This window comes from Chenopodium quinoa, unplaced genomic scaffold (genome assembly GCF_001683475.1).
Source record: "Chenopodium quinoa cultivar QQ74 unplaced genomic scaffold, ASM168347v1, whole genome shotgun sequence".
NCBI classification, from domain to species: Eukaryota; Viridiplantae; Streptophyta; class Magnoliopsida; order Caryophyllales; family Amaranthaceae; genus Chenopodium; species Chenopodium quinoa.
The window spans coordinates 13,303,798-13,310,922 of NW_018742204.1; the positions used below are offsets into that span (position 1 = coordinate 13,303,798).

Genomic DNA, 7,125 nt, shown 5'->3' on the forward strand with positions numbered 1-7,125 from the left:
GGTTATTCGGTATACAATCACTCAAACGGCTTGAAATGTCAGGCGGCTGAAGGGGCTTTGTTCTTCAATTAAGTTCTTTGCAATGGCTGTTATACTCATCATTGCCAAGCCTAATTATTTGCATGAGTTTGTTATGGTACGAGAGGCGGACAATCTTCATTGGAGGGCCGCATGGGGCTGCTTTGTTCATCCTCAAAGCCGGCTGTAAAGTGAGCTAGCAAGAGCTCGATTGTAAGCTTGCTCAAGCGGCAGCCTACCTAAGCAAGGGTCGGACGGCATAGAAAGCCGCATGTGTGATCAGAGCAAACCCATTTCTCGAGCTGAAAGCTTTTTGGAGATCTCATACCCGCTTGTCATCATTTGAAGAGCTCATTCTCGTGAATCAAGCAAAGGGAAGCTTTCTCCATCAAATTAAATCCGGTTGTAGGTGCAGCTCTCTTCGCCAATTTACCCCGGTTGCCAAGGCTTAATTGCTCGTCAAATATTCCCAGCCGTGGGATGTTTTGTTCTTCATTAAAACCGGCTGCGTGGCTGCTATGTTCATCATTGCTCAAGCCTATTTGGTTACATGAACCTACAATTATATTAGGCGGTCATCAAAATTATCAATAAAATGCTTTGCATAATTGATAAAGTCAAGCGGTTGCTTTTGACAGCTAGCTTGTTCATTAATTCAGAAAAGGCTTAGTCTACTACTATTTCATTAACTAGTGGAACAAGTTTGTCTATTATTTTATTCATCTTCCTTTCGCAACAGAGAAGTTGGTATGGATGATGGGAAAGCCACATGTACAAGCTAGCATTATTTTTTCATCTTCCACCTACAAGCGGCATTCTCAATAATTTACGAGATCCGCCTGTATATGTGTTGAAGCTTTGCCGCATGTATAAGTAACTATAAAAGCGACAGACGGCACTTGATCATTGTTCATCAATGAAGCCCGGGTGAGGGGCTGCTGCCTGCCTTGATTAAGTCCGGTTGTGTGGCTCTTTCTTGCCTCGATTAAGCCGGCTGCCATGGCTGTATTGTTCAAGCGGCATGAAATGACAAATGCCGCATGGTACTACAATAAGGAGCCTGCGATATCTCCGGCTCCGATTCTTAAGCTTTCAAAGCAATTCAAAGCCACACCAAGCGTTTGAACATTGGAGGTAATGATACGATTTTATTCCCTCCAATAATATTAACGCATTAAGATAGTAATAATAGCCTTCATTATTATTGTTATTATTATAATTGTTATTATTGATTCATTGACTGAATTTCAATATAATCTGACGGATCGTCCAAACTCCAATAATAAACTAAGTTTGAAACTTAGTAGCTAAATTAACGTCCAAGTGACGTGAGGTCAATGGTCGAATAATAAACTAAGTTTGAAACTTAGTAGCTAAATTAACGTTCAAGTGACGTGAGGCCAATGGCCGGATAATAAACTAAGTTTGAAACTTAGTAGCTAAATTAACGTCCAAGTGACGTGAGGCCAATGGCCGGATAATAAACTAAGTTTGAAACTTAGTAGCAAATTCAACGTCCAAGTGACATGCGGCCAATGGCCAGATAATTAAGCTAAGCACAAAACCGCTTAGTGGCTATACAGCCGGTCTCAATCTAGACCAAAGGCCAATGGCCGGATGGCTGCTTTTTTCACAAATTCGCCTGCTCCAATGTGAAATATGGCGTCCGGCGACACCCCTTCGGGTGCAATCGTCGCAGAGAGAAGCCAATCTGCTTACTCTACGTACCAATGCAGGCAGCCACAATTGGAAGGCTGAATCGGCCCATCCATAGCCGTCTGACCAGAACAGTCTAAAAGAATGACCAAGTTTTCGGAACATCGGATGTCCTCAGACATCAGTCGGTGACCGACCGAAGTTCTTACTTAGGCTTTTCATTCCAAATTGCACGGACTCTCCCGATTGGGGCAAAAAGAGTTGTACAATGTCTATATAACCGTCTTGAAAAAGACACGAGGCCAATGGCCGGATGGTTATACATTTTTGTAAATGCGCCTGCTCCAATGTGAAATATGGCGTCCGGCGACACCCCTCCGGGTGCAATCGTCGCAGAAAGCACTCTATCGTTTGCTTTACGTACGCATGCAGGCGGCAAAAATTGAAAGACCTCATTGGTTAACTCATAGCCGCCTGACCTGGGTAATCTAAAGAACGACCAAGTCTTCGAGACCCGGATGTCCAAAAGAAGTCAGCCGGTGACCGACCAAAGTTCTAACCTAGATTACCTTCTGAAATTATACAAGTCCTCCCAATGGGTAAAAGGACATTGAAAGTATAATTGGATTACAAACACCCCAGGCGGCCATTTGCCTCCTGCCCTATAAAAAGTCAGGCGGCATTTGCCTCCTGCCCTATGAAGAGTCAGGCGGCCATTTGCCTCCTGCCCTATAAAAAGTCAGGCTGCATTTGCCTCCTGCCCTATGAAGAGTCAGGCGGCCATTTGCCTCCTGCCCCCAGGCAGCCATTTGCCTCCTGCCCCAGGCGGTCGTTCGCCTCCTGCCTTATGGGATGTCAAACGTCTCAAAAATATTCTAAGTCACCCAAAGGTCATATGACCACCATAGTGGGGCTAAAAGAAATAAAAGTCGTCATCTGTCTAGTTCAGGCGGCAATCATTATTATTGATTAACTTAGAAAATACCATACCCTTTAAGGCATCAAATTTTCCAAATTAATCAAATCTCTCTTTTATTGAACTAGACATATGCCGCCCATAGAGCTTTTGAAGAAGCGGAAAATAAAGCCTGGATTTCGAAAGGAGTAACTCCTCTTAAAAGAGAAATTAACCCTTTCGAGGGGCTAATGTTTGGGGTAAAAATACCCCCTTTATGTGGACCAATGCCACCTCGACACCTGTCCGCAAGCTCAGCGCTCAATGAGCCAATTAGAGCATGACACGTGTCACTCAATGATAGAAGGGTGAAAATGGGCTCTAAGCACACAACCCTAGAAACCGTAAAATGATGGGAAGCCAATCTACTTAGGTTAAATAACCTAAGAGGCACATATCCCAATGCTCTATAAATACTGATCTTTACATCAGTTTCAAGGGATCCAATTCTCTCTCCAAGGGCAATGCCCCCCCACAATTACTCTCCCTTCTCTCTACTTTCTCTCTCTAAAATACATTATTTCGATCACTGACTTGATCGTCGGAGGCGGACCTCCGGCCCCCCCGGGGTCCGTTGTTTTGCAGGTGTCCGGGCCGTTCGAGTGTTGCATTGCGGATCTGTCTCCCGAGGGACGTACACGCCCTCCATTCGGGTACGTACAAAAAACCCCAAATCAGGGTGCTTTCGCTGGTAGCAAATGTGAAAATTTCCTTTATTTTTTATGTACATAATAATGTTAAATACATTTATGTTAGATTTAGTCTAAGAAAATAATTTGGCATGTAAAAATACAAAGAAAAACACTCTCATAGTCTACATTAAGTACATTAAAGAAGAATAAGTTAATGCTTAAATAAAAATAATAAGTTAACTAAACTATAAGATAGCAAAATAGGTATGATTTCCATTCATTTTTCAAAGGACCTAAGTTCAATTTTTAACAAAAACATTTTTTAAATTGACGAATAACATTCATATTTCTTATTGGGTGATGTGACATTCTCTTGGTGTAAGAAACAGAGACACGTGGCTTGTGTCCTTGATTCAGAACACCCACTAGTGGAAAAATTGCTATCCCTAACGGGCAAAAATAGTCTATCCGTAACGGGAAGCGGCCGTTACGTATACGGCCGTTACGGATAGACAAGTTATTTGTAACGGGTACTTGCCCGTTACAAATAAGTAGTTATTCGTAACGGGCAACACAAGTGCCTAAATAACCCCGTTATTCGTAACGGGAACCCAAATGCCCGTTACAAATAACCCTGTTATTCATAACTGGCACCAAAATGCCCATTACAAATAAGTCTGTTATTCGTAACGGGCATGATATCTGCCCGTTACAAATAGTGGGTGCCCCAAATTTAAAAAAAAAAATCCAGCACATGTTGGACCTCTTGCCTGCACAATCATTTTATCAATTATTAATTAGTTAAATTTACATTAAAAAAATAGTGAAATTTATATTTTATACAAATCATATACAATCAGCATTAAGCCGACAGTCATTATCACCTAATAACTAAAACTTTTAAAAAATAGAGTATCAAATAAGAGCGACTTTTCTTGTGCTAATTTTATTCATCAACTAGCTCAACAAATTAACAATGCAGCAACTACTTCAATTGATAAACTTTGCCCTTCAGTTGGACTTTGCCACCATCTCAGGTGATTATAATATGGAGCTTCCATGGTGATCAACAGACAAGCATTATGTAGATCCCGACAAAGCTTTCATGATTGGGGGTCCAGTCTTCACCAGTTCCTGAAAGATCAACACTCAATATTTTAAAATATTTGATATCATGCATGTAAGAGAGTAAAGCAGCAAGATTAGATATTTCTTACAAATTAGCATAAAATTAAAACTATGCAGAGTATTCACTCTAACTTAATATAGATTCATTAACAAATCACTACCCTATCCTGCCCGAAACACACATGAGTATAACTCAAATTGATTACTGCTTCATTCAATGATACGATACTTCAATAACATGAAAGTAAACAAATTCACACCAATAACAGACAAAAACAAAAAAACAAACATAAATTCGAAGCAATATTACAGTTACATAAAAAAAACTGACCAAAAACATCAAAAAAAAAACACAATGCAATAGATTATCAACAGAAAACGAATAACCAAACAAAACCCAGAAAAATTAAACACGAATTAAAAATACCCAGATTACAAAAAACTGGAATACTCACCGGAAAAGTAATGAATTAAGAGCTTAAACCATAAAAAGATAAAGAAAAGCTTGAAATCGTATTAATGGCGGATCTAGAAGTGAGAGAAAAAGTGGGAGAAAGTTAAAGGGGATGAACAATTACAATCATAATCAAAATCAAACTCAATCAGCAATTGAATTCATCAAATTAACCCTAGAATTTTAACATACGCAAATCAAATTGTTAGAAATGGCTTTTTTTTTGGTAGAAATTGCAAAATTTCAACCTTGAAAATTTGCAAGATACTAACAACACCCAGAAATATAAAATGAAAAAAAATCGAGAAAAGGTAGAGAATGGGGAGAGAGAAAGTGAGAATAATTACCCAATTTCTTTGATGGATGGTTTGTACACTTTCTCTTGAAGAGGTTACAGGGAATGGGGGAAGCCGGGTAGTGAGAGGGCGAAGAAAAAGCGGAGTTCTCCAATTTAGCTTGAAAACATCGAACACCATCAATTGAACAATCATTTTTACCATCATCATTATCCCCATTAACACTAATCCAGTCCTCATAATTCATCAAATCAACTCAGATCTTCAAAATCCAACAAAATTTATCAAAAAAACTTCACAAAATCCCAAATGTGAGCTAAAAACATTATAGTTCAAAAGGATAATTTTAAAAAAATCATACCTCAGAGTATAAGATAAGATTCTTCTCGTCGTTGTTTCAAATCTTTAACATTATCAAGCAAAACTGAACAAAAACGGAGGGAGGAGATTGAGTGAGGAGAGAGAGAGCGAGACAGAGAGAAGTGAAAGTTTGGCGACTATGTGTTGAAACCCTAATACTCTAATATAATGGGCTTACTCCTTTAAGTGAGTTCCGCCCCATCACAAGTCTATTTGTATCGGGCAATATATTGCCGGATACGATTAAATGATTATTCGTAACAGACTTTATTTGTCCGTTACAATTAAATGTATATTCGTAACGGGCATTATTTTTCCCTTTACAAATAGTTGTTATTTGTATTAGTCATACATATTGCCCGTTACGAATAGTCTTTTCGTAACGAATTTTATTATGCCCGTTACAAATAAGCCGTTACAAATGAAGTTTTTTCCACTAGTGACCTTTTAATGTATAGTATAAATATCCAACTATAATTTTGTTATTAGGAAAATTTTCATTTAATAACACCCAAATTTTTCTTTTTCTATTTGGTAAAATGTAAAAATTCTTATTATCATTATTTATAACATTGTATTATCATATTAAGTTAATTAAAACATTAATTATATTTTTTTTTATTGAATTTTTAACTTTAATTAGAGATTTTAAATTAATTTTTAAATAGTTAAATTACTACAAAAATATTTTTTTTTAAAAACCTAACCTTCCCCTCTCTAACCCACTAGCCCAAAGCCTTTACCAGGCCACCCCCCGTCGGCGGCACTAGCCTCCCTTACCCCCCCCCCCTTGGCGACCCACGCCCCTCCTTTTCTCTTTTTTCCCCTCCACATTCGACGTTCTGTATGGCCCATTCTCATTACCTCCATTTAATGTGCCACCCCTTTTCTATTTGCCCCACCCCGATCGCAACTCCTTACCCCAAAAATAGCCCCCCTCCTCAAACTGACCCCCAATTCCTGTTTCTTGCCCCCAAACCCTAAACCTTTTGTAGGTGGGTCTTAGGGTTTAGGAGGCCAAAAATTGAATAGGGGAGGGGGTCAATTCGGGGTGGGGATAGTGGTGGGGCAAATTAAGGGAGGGGTGGGGGGAAATGGGGTCGCTGATGGGGGTAGGGGAGGTTGGCGCGTGCACCCGTCCAAGAAAAGGGTGGACTAGGGAGCTGAGGGGGTGGCCCTAGATGGATGAGGAAGGGGTTTGGCTTTTTTTTTAAGAAAAATAATTATTTTTGTAATAATTTAATTATTAAATGATTAAAAATCTAATCGTGATTAAACATTTTAATTAAAATAGTTATAATATGTGGTAATCAATAATACAATGATATCAAATTAATATTTCTTTCCATTTTACCAAATAAATAAGGAGTAAGTTAGGTCTTACTCAAGAGAACTTCTCTTTTAATTATTGAAAATAAAAGATAATATTGAATTGTCTATATTTTGCATATGTGCCAAGAGAAATGATACACTTAATAAAAACAGAGATAAATAATAATAAAGGGAGTATTGTTAGAAATATACTCCCTCCGTTTTTTAATAAAACTACACTTGTTATTTTCGTCCATTTTTGAAAAGTTACACTTCCTCTTTTGAAATCTCTTACAATATAATAAAATAATTGTA

At 38.5% G+C, this 7,125-nt stretch overlaps 1 long non-coding RNA gene across 1 annotated transcript; it reads right to left on the bottom strand.

Moving 5' to 3' along the window:
* Positions 1-4,013: 4,013 nt before the first annotated feature.
* On the bottom strand, positions 4,014-5,693 carry LOC110718987. The gene is made up of 3 exons (XR_002511002.1): positions 5,501-5,693; positions 5,191-5,401; positions 4,014-4,395 (listed from the first exon to the last, which is right to left on the bottom strand). It is a non-coding gene; the product is annotated as an uncharacterized LOC110718987 (long non-coding RNA).
* Positions 5,694-7,125: the final 1,432 nt, after the last annotated feature.